Source organism: Pristis pectinata, chromosome 33 (assembly GCF_009764475.1).
Source record: "Pristis pectinata isolate sPriPec2 chromosome 33, sPriPec2.1.pri, whole genome shotgun sequence".
NCBI lineage: Eukaryota > Metazoa > Chordata > Chondrichthyes > Rhinopristiformes > Pristidae > Pristis > Pristis pectinata.
In genome coordinates, this window is record NC_067437.1 from 7,326,413 (window position 1) to 7,339,825 (window position 13,413).

The window sequence follows — 13,413 nt, forward strand, 5'->3', positions numbered from 1 at the left end:
ATGCAAATTCTCCACCTTTTAATCCACCATCGCTGCCGAATCCCTGCCAACTCCAATTCCTCATCCATGAGAATTCCAGCAGCTCAGATCTCTGGGCAAGAGAACTTCCAACCTCAACCCCTCTCTAGGTGAATGTTCTCACCATCCCAGTCCCAACCCCAGTGACCCCTGGGTCCAGACATTCCAGTCTGGAGAAATAGTCCCTCAATCCCCCTCAGGGCGTGTCTCAGTGTGAGCATAGAACATAGACCAGTACAGCAGAGGAACAGACCCTTTGGCCCATGATATCAGTGCCGACCATTGAAACTAATCCCATCTTGCCTGCTCGTGCTCCATGTCTCTCTGTTGCCTGCTCGTCTGTGTGTCCCGTCTGAACACCTCTTAAGTGTTGCTATTGTGTCTGCCTCTCCCACTTCCCTGGCAATGCATTCAAGGCACCCATCACCCTCTGTGTAAAAGACTTGCCTCATAAACCTCCTTTGTGGTGAACACCTTCATTCTTCGAGTCTTCATTTGAGTGGAGTCCAGTCCAACTCAACCTGCCCTCATAGAACAACCCCTCCCAATCCAGGAATCATTCCAGAAAAGCCAATGATGCCTGTCCCATTCCCCTTACACGTGTTTAACACTGCACCCAATCCCTCAGATATAGTCTCACCAAAGGCCCGTAAATCTCAACAAGACCCCTTAGAGTCATAAAGTTATACAGTGTGGAAACAGACCCTTCATCCCAACTCGTCCAAGCTAGTCCCATGTGCCTGTGTTTGGTCCCTATCCCTCTGGACCTTTTCTCTTGGAGACGCAGGTTAGGACTTTATTCCTTAGAGTGTAGGAGACTGAGGGATGACCTTATAGAGGTGTAATAGGTTCATGAGGGGCGTAGGTAGGGTGAATGCACACATCTTTTTCCCAGGGAAGGGGAATCAAAACCTAGAGGGCATAGGTTTAAGGTGACAGGGAAAAGATTTAAAAGGGATCTGAGGGGCAACTTCACATGTGGAACGAGCTGCCAAAGGCAGTGCTTGAGGCAAATACAATAACAACATGTAAAAGATGCTTGGACAGGTACTTGGATAGGAAAGGTGTAGAGGAACATGGACCAAGCACAGGTTAATGAGAATAGCGTAGGTGGGCATCTCGGTCGGCATGGACAAGTTGGGCCGAAGGGCCTGTTTCCCTGCTGTATGACTATATCTCTACCTTTGCAATGAAGCCAACACACTTCCTACCATTCTAATTACTCACTGACCCTGTCCTGCCTAGAACATAGAACAGTACAGTACAGGAACAGGCCATCTAATGATGCCCAATTACACTATCCCATCTGCCTGCACATGGTCCAGATCCCTCCATTCCCTGCATATCATGTGCCTAACTAAGATTGAGAGGAACACCTCCACCAGGCAGCGCAATCCAGGCACCCACTACTTTCTGTGTAAAAAACTTGCCCCCACACATCTCCTTTAAACTTTTCCCCTCGCAACTTAAATGCATGTCCTCTAGTACTTGACATTTCTACCCTGGGAAAAAGATTCTGGCTCCCTATCTATGCCGCTCAAAATGTTATAAACTTCTGTCAGGTCTCCCCGCAGCCTCTGTCGCTCCAGAGAAAACAACACTAATTTGTCCAACCAATCCTTATAGCTCATACCCTCTAATCCAGGCAGATCCCTGGCAAACCTCTTCCACACCCTCTCCAAAGCCTCCACATCCTTCCTATAATGGGGTGACCAGAATTGAATGCAATACTCGAGATGTGGCCTAACCTACTTTTCTTATTTTAACAATAGAGGTGTACAAGAAAAGAGGCATAGGTTGAGTGGGACAGTCAGAGACTTATTCCCAGTGCGACAATGGCTAACACGAGGGGACATAATTTAAGGTGATTGGAGGAAGGTATAAGGGGGATATCAGGGGTAAGTTTTTTTACACAGAGAGTGGTGGGTGCATGGAACGCTCTGCTGGCAGAGGTTATGGGGGCAGATACATAGGGACATTTAATTAAGAGACTCTTAGATACATGAATGATAGAAAAATAGGGGGCTATGTGGGAGGGAAGGGTTGGATAGATCTTAGAGCAGGATAAAATGTCGGCACAACATTGAGGACTGAAGGGCCTGTACAGTGCTGTAGTGTTCTATGTTCTATTAACAAGGTCTCTCCAAACACCAAGATTCAAGGGTCTGCACCAGTCTGAGAGTTAAGGTGTTAGGACAATGAAGTTGGTGGTCAGGTTTGAGGCTGATCAAGGGTCTAGTGTGTGAGATCAACAGATGGGTGGATACACAGGAAGCAGTCCAGAGAGGAGGAGGTGGTGGATTTGTCCGAGTGTTGTGGCAGAGCCTGGACTAGTGATGGCGAAAGCTGGAACTGACCAACAATGGCCAGTCCCTAGACACCACTCGCCCAACACCACTGGCACACCAGAATGACTGGCACCATCTGTGGGGCACCAGCTGTGTATCTGAACACAGCCTTGTCCATTACACAAACCAGCCTCCTTTCCATTGCCACTGTCTACACTTCCCTCTGCCTCAGGAAAGCAAGGACCCCTCCCACCCCATAAATTCTCTCTTCTCCCCCCTCCCACTGGGCAGAAGATACAAAAGCTTGAGAAGACCTACCACCAGGCTGAAGGACAGCATCTACTCTGCTGTTATCAGACTCTTGAACAGATCTCTCATACATTAAAGATGTTCCTTATCTCCCGATCTACCGCATCATGGCCTTGCACCTTATTGTCTCCCTGCACTGCACTTTCTCTGTAACTGTGATACTATATTCTGCATTCTGTTTTTTTTCCCTTTTGTACTACCTCGATGTATGGAATGATCTGTCTGGATGGCAAGCAAACAGAAGCTTTTCACTTCATCTCGGTACATGTAACAATAATAAACCAATTACTCTGGGGAAACAACTGGTCACTGGAGAACGGTCCGCACTTCCTGGCCAGCTTTCCCCATGACACACACACTTCCCTGCTCATTCCAAATCCTGTTGCCCTGATGGAGGGGATTCAGTGTAAACCACTGTCTGCTCCTGCGACAGAGAGGAGAGGACAGAGCTCGTCTTGCGGCAGGGGCTGCTCCAGGACTGGGAGACGGTGGAGCTCTGGGAGATGTCCCTCAGCTCACTCTGGGTCTACCTGGGAGCGACAGCGAAGGTCTGACTGTGCACATCCCCATTTCACATCCTACAGACATCTCCGAAGCACAGGTGTTGTTGTCTGACTGTCCTTTGCTCCGAGGCCGTTCTCCATGGAGAATCCTTTGGGAATTCCATCTTTGTTCATCCGATGAAGGTGTTCAAGCCATGTGCACGGGCTTGGGATCAATGCATGATGCAGAATTTGTGACTTGACCCTTCCAGAATATGTTGCAGTCTGTGCTTGTGGAACTACATGCCCTCTTCTTTTGACTGGAATGAGTTTTACTTACACATTATTTCCATGGTAAACACTACTTCAGAAGAACGAGTGGCACCAGTGCCAGGTCTACTATGCCTGACAGGTTTGCAAATGATGGAGAACCCTCCCAAGCTAATAGCCAATCATTTCAACCTGGAGAAAGGTTGTGCCATTGTACACACCAGCCATGCTACCAGCCATCTCTGGAAGGAGAACCGTGTCACAAGGATGTGTTTTAACAACCTCCTCTTGATTGGACGAGTTTGGGTCCCACCCATTACCAGACCGCAGAGCAACAAACAATCTGCCGGAGGAACTCAGCGGCTCGAGCATCATTTGTGGGAGGGAAAGGAATTATCGACGTTCTGGGTCCGACCCGAAATATTGATAATTCCTCTCCCCCCCCCCAACAGATGCAGCTCGACCCGCTGAGTTCCTCCAGCAGATTGTATGTTGCTCCAGATTCCAGTATCTGCAGTCTCTGGTGTTTCCACCTTACTGAGGAGAGCAGGCACACTGATGACAGTGTGGTCCACCCTCTTGTAATCACGGAAAGAGTTGTGGTGCCCTTTCTGGTGTCCAGGCTGGTGTCTGAATCAGGTGTGAGGATGCTGGAATGATGAATGTTCATGCACTTGGTAGCAAACTCAGAAATACAGATGCGGCAACAGGCTTAAAGTTATTGTTCCTTCAAAACACTTGGTCTTAAGTTGTCCTTTTTAATTACTTCATGAAGAAATGGTACAATTGTAACTACATTATTGCAGGGTGGCATGTGCATGGAGTTGAGGGGTGTTGGGGTCAGTTGTTCCTGGGCTGGGCGAGAGGAAATGCTTAAACCAAAAAGTTGTGAATTAATGTCGGCCCATGACTGTTTGAACTTCCATGTCTTTCCTGATGGTGGCGGTGTTAAGCTGTTAAAGCACAACCATTCACAGCACAACAATCTGCTAGAGGAACTCAGCGGGTCAGGCAGCATCTGTGGGGGGAAAGGAAATTGTCGATGCTTCGGGCTGAAGCCCCACATCAGGCTGAGTCCTTCCAGCAGATTACTGCTCCTGATTCAAGCATCTACAGTCTCTTGTGAAACCGTTCAAAGTCCCAATGCAGGGTTTCAACCCAAAACATTGACCATCTCTTTGCCTCCATAGATGCTGCTCAACTTGCACCGGTAGTTTTATTTTTCTCCATTCACAAAGTGCCAGGAGTTCAGCGTCAGAGTGAGGGGCTACAGACCACAGAGAAGGATCCCTTCCATTTCTGCCTATTACTTTGAAATGGACAACAACCTATGTGTAAGACTGTCCCACAACAGCATTTGCCATCGAGGGAGACTGGAGGATTGGGACTCCTACCTGGAGCCAGTATGGACTCGATAGTCTGAATGGACTCTTACATACTGGAAGGGAATCACAGAATTACAGCATGAAGGAAAAGTATTCACAGCCCATCAAGTCCACACCTGCACCTGATAGAGTGATCCCATGTCCATTCTCCCAACTCTTCCCACAACCCACCATTCACTCACTCCCTCCAGTTGCCTCTTGAAGGCACAAATCGACATGGTTTCCAGCTCCCCTCCTCCCCCTCTCGAATCCCAACATGTCCTGAGCATCTCAGTCAAACAGGCTCTTTCTTCTTGTCCATGTAAGAACCACTTCTGCCTGCCATCCTTTTCTCCTCTCTGTGGATAGTCAGCCTGCTGGGCATGTCCCAGTGTGCCTGAACCACATCAGCAACAAACGACACAACTATAGTTGCATCACCTCCTCCCCTTCCCCAATCTTCCCACCCCCCCACCACTCCCGCCACATGTCTACCATCAGAGATCTCACCCACACTTCTCTGCTAGCCAGACTAACATTTCTCTCTTTCTGTCCTGATAAAGGGTCCCTCATCTGTTTCTCGCTCCAAAAATGCTCCCTGACCTGCTGAGTTTTTCCGACATGTTCCATTTTCTGTTTTTATATCATGCTGGCTCAGTTTTTCTTATCCTACTCTGATAGGTCTGGTCTACCAGGCTGGTTCTACCAACTTACCATAAATAACACATTGCACAGACCAAGGAGCTTAACATGGTGGTAACCGCCACCATTCAAGCCACTTTAACTCGTCCTAGCATAGTCATTCCCTGTGTTCTACACCTCCCTCCCCCATCTTCTCTCCTGCTGAAAACTAACTTGCAACTCTCTCTTTCCCAGTTCTGATGAAAGGTGTCAGACCTGAAATATTGACAGTCTCTCTATCCACAGATGCTGCCTGACCTCCTGAGTTTTTTCACTTCAGGTTTCCAGCATCTGCAGGTTTTGCTTTTACTTTCATCTCCTCTCGACGTCCCCCGCTCCAAGGAGAACAGCCCCAGTTTCTCTAGTCTAACCCTGGGGTGAAAACCCTTGTCTCTCTGTGTCTCACAGGAGGGGGTTTGTGCTAGGACATTCTGGAACCTAATGTCTTTGCTGTTACATTGGATTTGTTACCACACAGGAGCCCTTTATCCCTTGCTTTTTCCTGTATGTATGAAGATAAACTGAAGGATGTAAGTAAGCAAGAGAGGGTGCAGAAAAGGTTCACAGGAAAGTGTTCTGGATTGGAGGGCTTGAGCTATGAGGAGAGATTGGATAAACTGGGATTGTTTTCCCTGGAGCAAAGGAGGCTGAGGGGTAAGCTAATAGATCTTCGTAAAATCATAAGGGGCATAGATAGGGTGAATGGTCCAGGGCAGGGGAGTCTGAAAGTAGAGGGCAAACATTTAAGCAGAGAGGGGAAAAATTTAAAGGCGATCTGAGGGGCAAGTTTTTCTCACAGAGGGTGGTGGGTATGTGGAACGAGCTGCCAGAGGGTGCAATTACAACGTTTAAAAGTCATTTGGACAGGCACATGGATAGGAAAAGTTTAGAGGGATGTGGGCCAAATGCAGGCAAATGGAATTAGTGGAATTAGGGACCTGAAGCTCATCAAAGTTTCATGAAAGTCACCTAACTATAGGCAGGATATTTGTAAGATTTAAAGTGTGCTGAGGAGATTTACTAGAATGTTGCCGAGTCTTCAGGAGTTGAGTTACAGGGAAAGATTGAACAGGTTAGGACTTTATTCCTTGGAGCGCAGAAGAATGAGGGGAGATTTGATAGAGGTTTAAAAAATTATGAGGGGTATAGACAGAGTTAATGCGAGTAGGCTCTTTCCACCTAGATTAGGAGAGATAAGTATGAGAGGACATGGCTTTAGGGTGAAAGGGGAAAAGTTTAGGGGAAACATTAGGGGGAACTTCTTTACTCAAAGAGTGGTGGGAGTATGGAACGGGCTGCCATCTGATGTAGTAAATGCAGGCTCACTCTTGAGTTTTAAGAATAAATTGGATAGATACATGGATGGGAGAGGTCTGGAGGGTTTTGGACTGGGTGCAGGTAAATGGGACTAGCGGAATACTGTTTCAGCACAGACTAGAAGGGCCGAATGGCCTGTTTTCTGTGCTGTAGAGTTCTATGGTTCTATGATTGGGATGATGGGGAGGGACAGAGAGGGTTATGGAGGGAATTCCAGAGCTTGGGAGCTCGTCAGCTGAAGATGCCGTCAGCAGTGTGGAGCAATGGGACTGGGGATCTACACTGGCCCGGAACAGAGATATCAGGGGGTTGGCCCACCGGAGGAGGTGACGGAGATGAGGAGGATCAAGGTGAGAGCCTTATTGGGTCAAGGAGCACAGCTGAGGGTTGGTCAGGACTTGGTGTGAGTTGGGACATGGGCAACAGAGTTTGGACACTGCACAGTGAGTGGATGGGGCAAGGCCACAGAGGAGAGATGGACCAATCAGAGGAACTGCCAGCAGTCCATCCATCGGAGCTCAACAGGCTCCAGTCTTTGAACTTGTTCAGCCAAACAAAGGAGCCCAGAATGTACTGATGACATCTGACCTCTCACCCCGCGGTCCAAAGCCACAGGTCACAACCTGGAAAGCAGAGCCAGCCCCGGTCAGGAGGGTTGTCAAGGCACGTGACCTTGGAAACGGTGCAGGAGCTTCCAAAAAGGGAATCCGACACCCACCGGAAACAGGTCCAACCCTGGGATTGACTGGGAAGCTCTTTGCAAAGACGGGCATGATGATCTGAGTGCCTTTTTTGTTGCTGCACTAGTGCAGGGTAGACTCACGGGCAGGGGCACAGTCGAGAACGGTGCCCCGAGGGAGCCAGGGGTCCTGGCCCATTACAGTCCGGCAGGTCCCCACACTTAACCAGGACTGAGGAAGGGGAGGGATAACACCAACACTCCCTGTTGGTGAAGAATACGAGTGTCACTTGGCTGTTTTAAGGGCCCAGAATCTGCAGGGGGCAGCACAGTGGCAGAGCAGGTTCAGCTGCTACCTCACAGTGGCAGGTTCGATCCCAAACCTCGGGTGCTGTCTGTGCGGAGTTTGCGCGTTCTCCCTGTGGATTTTCTCTGGATGGTCCGGTTTCCTCCCACGTCCCAAAGGCGTGCCGGTCGGCAGTTCAATGAGCTGCTGTATCTTCCTCCTCCTTCAAAAAGGTTGACGAGGCCAATGTGGGAACGGGGATGCCTGATTAGGTGGGTGGGCAATTTGTGAGGTGGTCCCTCCTTGCACTGCTTACACAGGGTCTCTGTGTGCTCCCGTTACACGGAATGAAGGGGCTATCCCTAATGCTCCTTCTCCACTAGTTATGGGCCAGGGGTTCCCAGGAACCAGTGGGGGTGCTGCATATCCCTCCCAACCATCAGTATCTACAGGAGGCGCTGCCTCAAGAAGGCAACTTCCGTCATCAAAGATCCCCACTATCCGGACCATGCCATCTTCTCGCAGCTGCCATCGGGCAGGAGGTACAGAAGCCTGAAGTCCCACACCACCAGGTTCAGGAACGGCTCCTTCCCTTCAACCATTCGGTTCTTGAACCGACCGGCACAACACTGTGGGCCACCTCCTGCACTACCATCAGTGGGATTCTTGCACTAATATCTAACTTTTCTCAGTCTTTTCTCTTCACTGTCTTGCATAACTCATGTACAATTTATCTTCTGTGTGTTGTCTGTACCTACATGCCTGTGATGCTGCTGCAAGCAATTTTCTCATTGTACCTGTACCTCACCGACAATAAACTAGACTTGATTCCTTGGTTAGAGAAACAAAGGACTGCAGATGCTGGAATCCAGATGAAAAACACGATGATGCTGGAGGAACTCAGCAAGCCAGGCAGCATCCGTGGAGAAAAGCAGGCGGTCAACGTCTCAGGTCAGGACCCTTCTTCAGGACTGAAGATAGGAAAAGGGGAAGCCCAATATATAGGAGGGAAAGGCAGAGCAGTGATAGGTGGACAAAAGAGGGGAGGTGAGGTGGTGACAGGTAGATAGAACACAGAACATAGAACACTACAGCACAGTACAGGCCCTTCGGCCCACAATGTTGTGCCAACATTTTATCCTATTCTAAGATCTATCTAACCCTTCCCTCCCACGTAGCCCCCTAATTTTCTATCATTCATGTGTCTAAGAGTCTCTTAAATGTCCCTGATGTATCTGCCCCCACAACCTCTGCCGGCAGTGTGTTCCACACACCCACCACTCTCTGTGTAAAAAAACTTACTCCTGACATCCCCCTTATACCTTCCTCCAATCGCCTTAAAATTCTGTCCCCTTGTGTTAACCATTGTCGCCCTGGGAAAAAATCTCTGACTGTCCACTCGATCTATGCCTCTTATGCAGGTAAGAGATAGTGATGGGCAGGTGCGGGGGAGGAGGGGAGAGCAGATCCACCGGGGGATGGGTCAAAGGTAAGGAGAGAAAAGAAAAGGGATAGAGAAAAGAGAGAGAGGCTCAGAAAAGGAAAAAAAGAAGAATGGTTGGGGGGGGGGGTGATTGTGGGGAATGGGATTATTAAAGTGGGAGAATTCAATGTTCATGCTGTTAGGCTGCAAGGTCTGATGCATTTATAGGGCATCCTCAAGAGAGTTCAGTAGAACCCACAGCCAGCAAAGTGCATTGTAACCACTGCTGCAGTATTGGAGGAAGGGGAAGCTCCCTCTCACCCTCCTGATCAGCACCATACCACCTACAAAACATCTCTGCAGCTGAACCATACCATTTTATCCACGCTATCCACAAGCACCTTTACTGTACCTCTTGTCATAAGGGAGATCAGTTCCTCTACACACCACAGACCAAGCTTACGCACTCTGCCTGACATCCTGTGGGGTTCCAGTCTGAGCTGCCTCAGGTCACGGGCACTCTCGCATCAGCCTCTGCTCCTCTCACACGCCTCGCTGCTGGATCCACTGGCGAGTTCCAGGAGGTGACTATGCATTTCTTCTCTTGTCTTGTTTAACTTTGATTGCGTTTCTGGAAGCTGTTCACGATATCACAGTGGTGCAGGTGGAGAGTCAGGTCCTGAGCTGTCAGCAGCTGAAGCTCACTCAGTCATCGGTGTGGATCATTAGTACCTGCGCGGGTGTAGTTAGCAGATGTGCTAAAGTGTACCATTCGTGTTGGTAACATAGGTAAAGGTTACAGTTGGTCCCAAGCTGCAGGTTCAAGAACCTCTAGACTATTGTACTCTAGTGATTAGTTATTATGAACACACTTACACACACACACACACACACACACACGGACATACACACAAATACACATAGGCAAAGCACGCACACACTTTTACACATACTCGTGCACACACACAGACACACACTAGTATGCACATACATTACACATAGACAAAATATACACACACACTTGTACACATTCACGCACACCCACACACCTGCAATTACCTATTTTTTGTTCTAATTGTTTTCCTTATCAAAATTGTGTTTTATTTATATTTAATTTGTTTTTTCTTGTGAATGCTGCTTATACGATGCTCTGTGCCTGCGATGCTGCTGCAAGTAAGTTTTTCATTGCACCCGTGCATGCATGTACTAGTGCATGTGACAATAAACTCGACTTTGAGTTTGACGGACACACACACACTCACATGCACACATACACACAAACACACACATTTTTACACATACTTTCACAAACACGACAACACACACGTGCGCACAAGCACACACAAACAAATGCAGGTCTAAGGTGGCTGATGAGGACTGTGTGGGACCCACAGACTCTGCCAGAGCTGGGGCAGGATGTGCCTTATGGGGTGAGCTAGTCAGTAGTTGGTGAGGTGGGGTGCTCCTTCTGTCATTTATGTAGTGCCCTCCCACGCTGTTGAAAGAGGCTCCTTCTCCAGATGCCCTTCCTCAGTCGTGGACCAGAAGTTCCCAGCAGTCAATGAGAATGTTCCACTTTTTCAAGGAAACTTTGGAAGAATCTTTCCTCTGTTCTCTAGAAAACCCTAGCTGTGATACAGCGTGGGGTGGAGTGCATCCTGGCGTCAGTGGTGTAAGTGATGTGCCGTACCCATCAGAGCAGGAGACTGAGTGTAATCAGAAGTGAATGAAAATCAAATAACTGCAGATGCTGGGAATCCGAAACAAAAGCAGAAACAAAAGCAGGAAACACTCAGCAGGTCAGGCAGCATCTGTGGAGAGGGGCAACTTCTTCACACAGGGGGTGGTGCATGTATGGAACGAGCTACCAGAGGAAGTGGTTGAGACAGGCACAATGACAATTAAAAGCCACTTGGACAGGTACGTGGGTAGGAAAGGTTTAGAGGAATATGGGTCAAACACAGGGAAATAGGACTAACTTAGTTGGGCATCTTTGTCGGCATGGACAAGATGGGCCGAATGGCCTGTTTCCTTGCTGTATTACTCTGTGACTCTATGAAAGGGAAACAGTTATCATTTCAAGTTGAAGACCCTTAGTGACTGAGTGTTTCCAGTTATTTTTGTTTTGAGTGTGACCAGACCCTCAGTGCTGGGGTTGCCGGTCTGCAGTGGATGTTGGCATTGCTCAGCATCCCTCCCGTGGGCTTGGAGGATTCTGTGGCAACTGGGTTGGTGGTACCTCTCCAGTGCCTTGAGGTGCCTGAGATAGATGGTCCACAGCTCTGAAGCATACAGAGAGGTGTTGCTCTTTGACAGGTATTGCACTTTGGGAGACCAAATGTAAAAGGACAGTACTCTGTTACTGGAAAGACCCTTAACAGTGTTGATGTACAGAGGGATCTTGGGGTTCAAGTCCACAGCTCCCTGAAAGTGGCTGCACAGGTTGATAGGATGGTAAAGAAAGCATATGGCATACTTGCCTTAATTAGTCGAGGCATTGAGTTCAAGAGTCAGGAAGTTATGTTGCGGCTTTATAAAACTCTGGTTAGGCCACATCTGCATTCAATTCTGGTCGCCCCATTATAGGAAGGATGTGGAGGTTTTGGAGAGGGTGCAGAAGAGTTTTGCCAGGATGCTGCCTGGATTAGAGGGCACGTGCTATAAGGAGAGCTTGGAAAACTTGGGTTGTTTTCTCTGGAGTGACAGAGGCTGAGGGGAGACCTGATAGAAGTTCATAAGATTATGAGAGGCACAGACAGAGTAGACAGCTGGTATCTTTTTCCCAGGGTTGAAATGCCTAATACTAGAGGGCATGCATTTAAGGTGAGAGGGGGAAAGTCCAAAGGAGATGTGCGGGGCAAGTTTTTTACACAGAGTAGTGAGTGCCTGGAGTGCGCAGCCAGGAGTGAAGGCAGATTGATTCATGTGCAGATTAAATGGGATATGGACCATGTGTAAGCAGAAGGGATTAGTTTAATTAGGCATTTAATTACTAGTTTAATTAGTTCGGCAGAACATCATGGGCTAAAGGTCCTGTTCCTGTGCTGTACTGTTCTATGTTCTATACAAGGGGTAGCGACCTCCACTGCCAAGTAGTTTAAAGTCTGAATCTTCAAAGACTCCTTTCCTCTGATGCAGAGCAAGTGATGGTGAACTTCATCATCGCCATCCTTCTTCACTGAGAGGTGGCTCCAAAATACGGAACTGCTCACATCTTATAGCGTTTCATGCACCTTTCTTGTCAGAGTGTGGTGTTTAACATGTGGAGCAGGATGGAGGAGCTGCAGATGTTGTGCGCAAGACCCATCCTTTCATACGCTCCGGTGAACGAGTCAACAATGCCTTGGAACTTGATGTCTGGATTCACGGATGCCCAGCAGCATTCGTGGACTGCAGCTGGATGACTGAGATCAGAGTGACCTTGGATCTTGAGTGGAGGGGATGTAGGTTGAATAGTTGTCTTGTGGATCAGCTCCAGAAGTTCACGGTCTAGCAGGAAGCTTGTTGGAGGTGACATGCCATGGTGCAGTGAGGAATACTGAGAACCATGTTGGAGTGATGAACTGGGGTTGGGGCTATGGTGAACCCATCGTTTAGAATCTCAGCTTGCATTCCGGCATGTAGCAGACAGGTTGGAGCAAATATCTGAGAGAGCCAGGATTGGGCAGGATGCACACAGTCCTTCTCGGCTGAAAGGCACAAAGGCTTTGTACACGTCGACCTGTGTAACTGTGTTAATGTCCACCCACCCACTTTCTGTTGGACCATGAACTCACTCTGTCAAGACTTTATGGTAACTAGTGTGGAATCACCTTACACACACACACACACACACACACACACACACACACACACACACACACACACACACACACTCTGCTGGAGGTATACAACTCAATCCAACTCCAAACAAACCAATTTATCATGACACCTACTGGCTGATTAACCCAACTCACCCCAACTCCCACTGCACGATCCATGTTGAAATCTCAAATGAGTAAACTTTCAGCTGATAACTCTCCCTCCCGTGTGATGAAGGCAGCCAAAGGTTTATCATTGTTGTTTGTTGAATGTTTATTTACCTCTGCTAACACTGAGAGCTTGCTCAAGGTTTGAATGACCCCGTCCTCTTCACATGGGATGTTCTACCGATGCTGGCTGGGATGTGGCCATCAGTAATACTGTCTGAATGCACTCTAGAGAAAAGGTTTGCCCAGGACTTTGACACTGCAGGGTCCAGCTGAGTATGCCTTCACTGGGGACAGTTCCATTCCGTGAGTGGTCCAGAGTAAGGTC

At 48.4% G+C, this 13,413-nt stretch overlaps 1 protein-coding gene across 2 annotated transcripts in view; it reads left to right on the top strand.

Moving 5' to 3' along the window:
- Positions 1–9,411: 9,411 nt before the first annotated feature.
- The window catches only part of LOC127585478 (interleukin-2 receptor subunit beta-like), a 58,463-nt gene continuing 54,461 nt past the window's right edge, over positions 9,412–13,413 (top strand). For both annotated transcript variants that reach the window (XM_052042958.1, XM_052042963.1), the window contains exon 1: positions 9,412–9,701. The gene's annotated coding sequence lies outside the window, so the exon portion shown is untranslated. The remainder of the gene's footprint in view (positions 9,702–13,413) is intronic.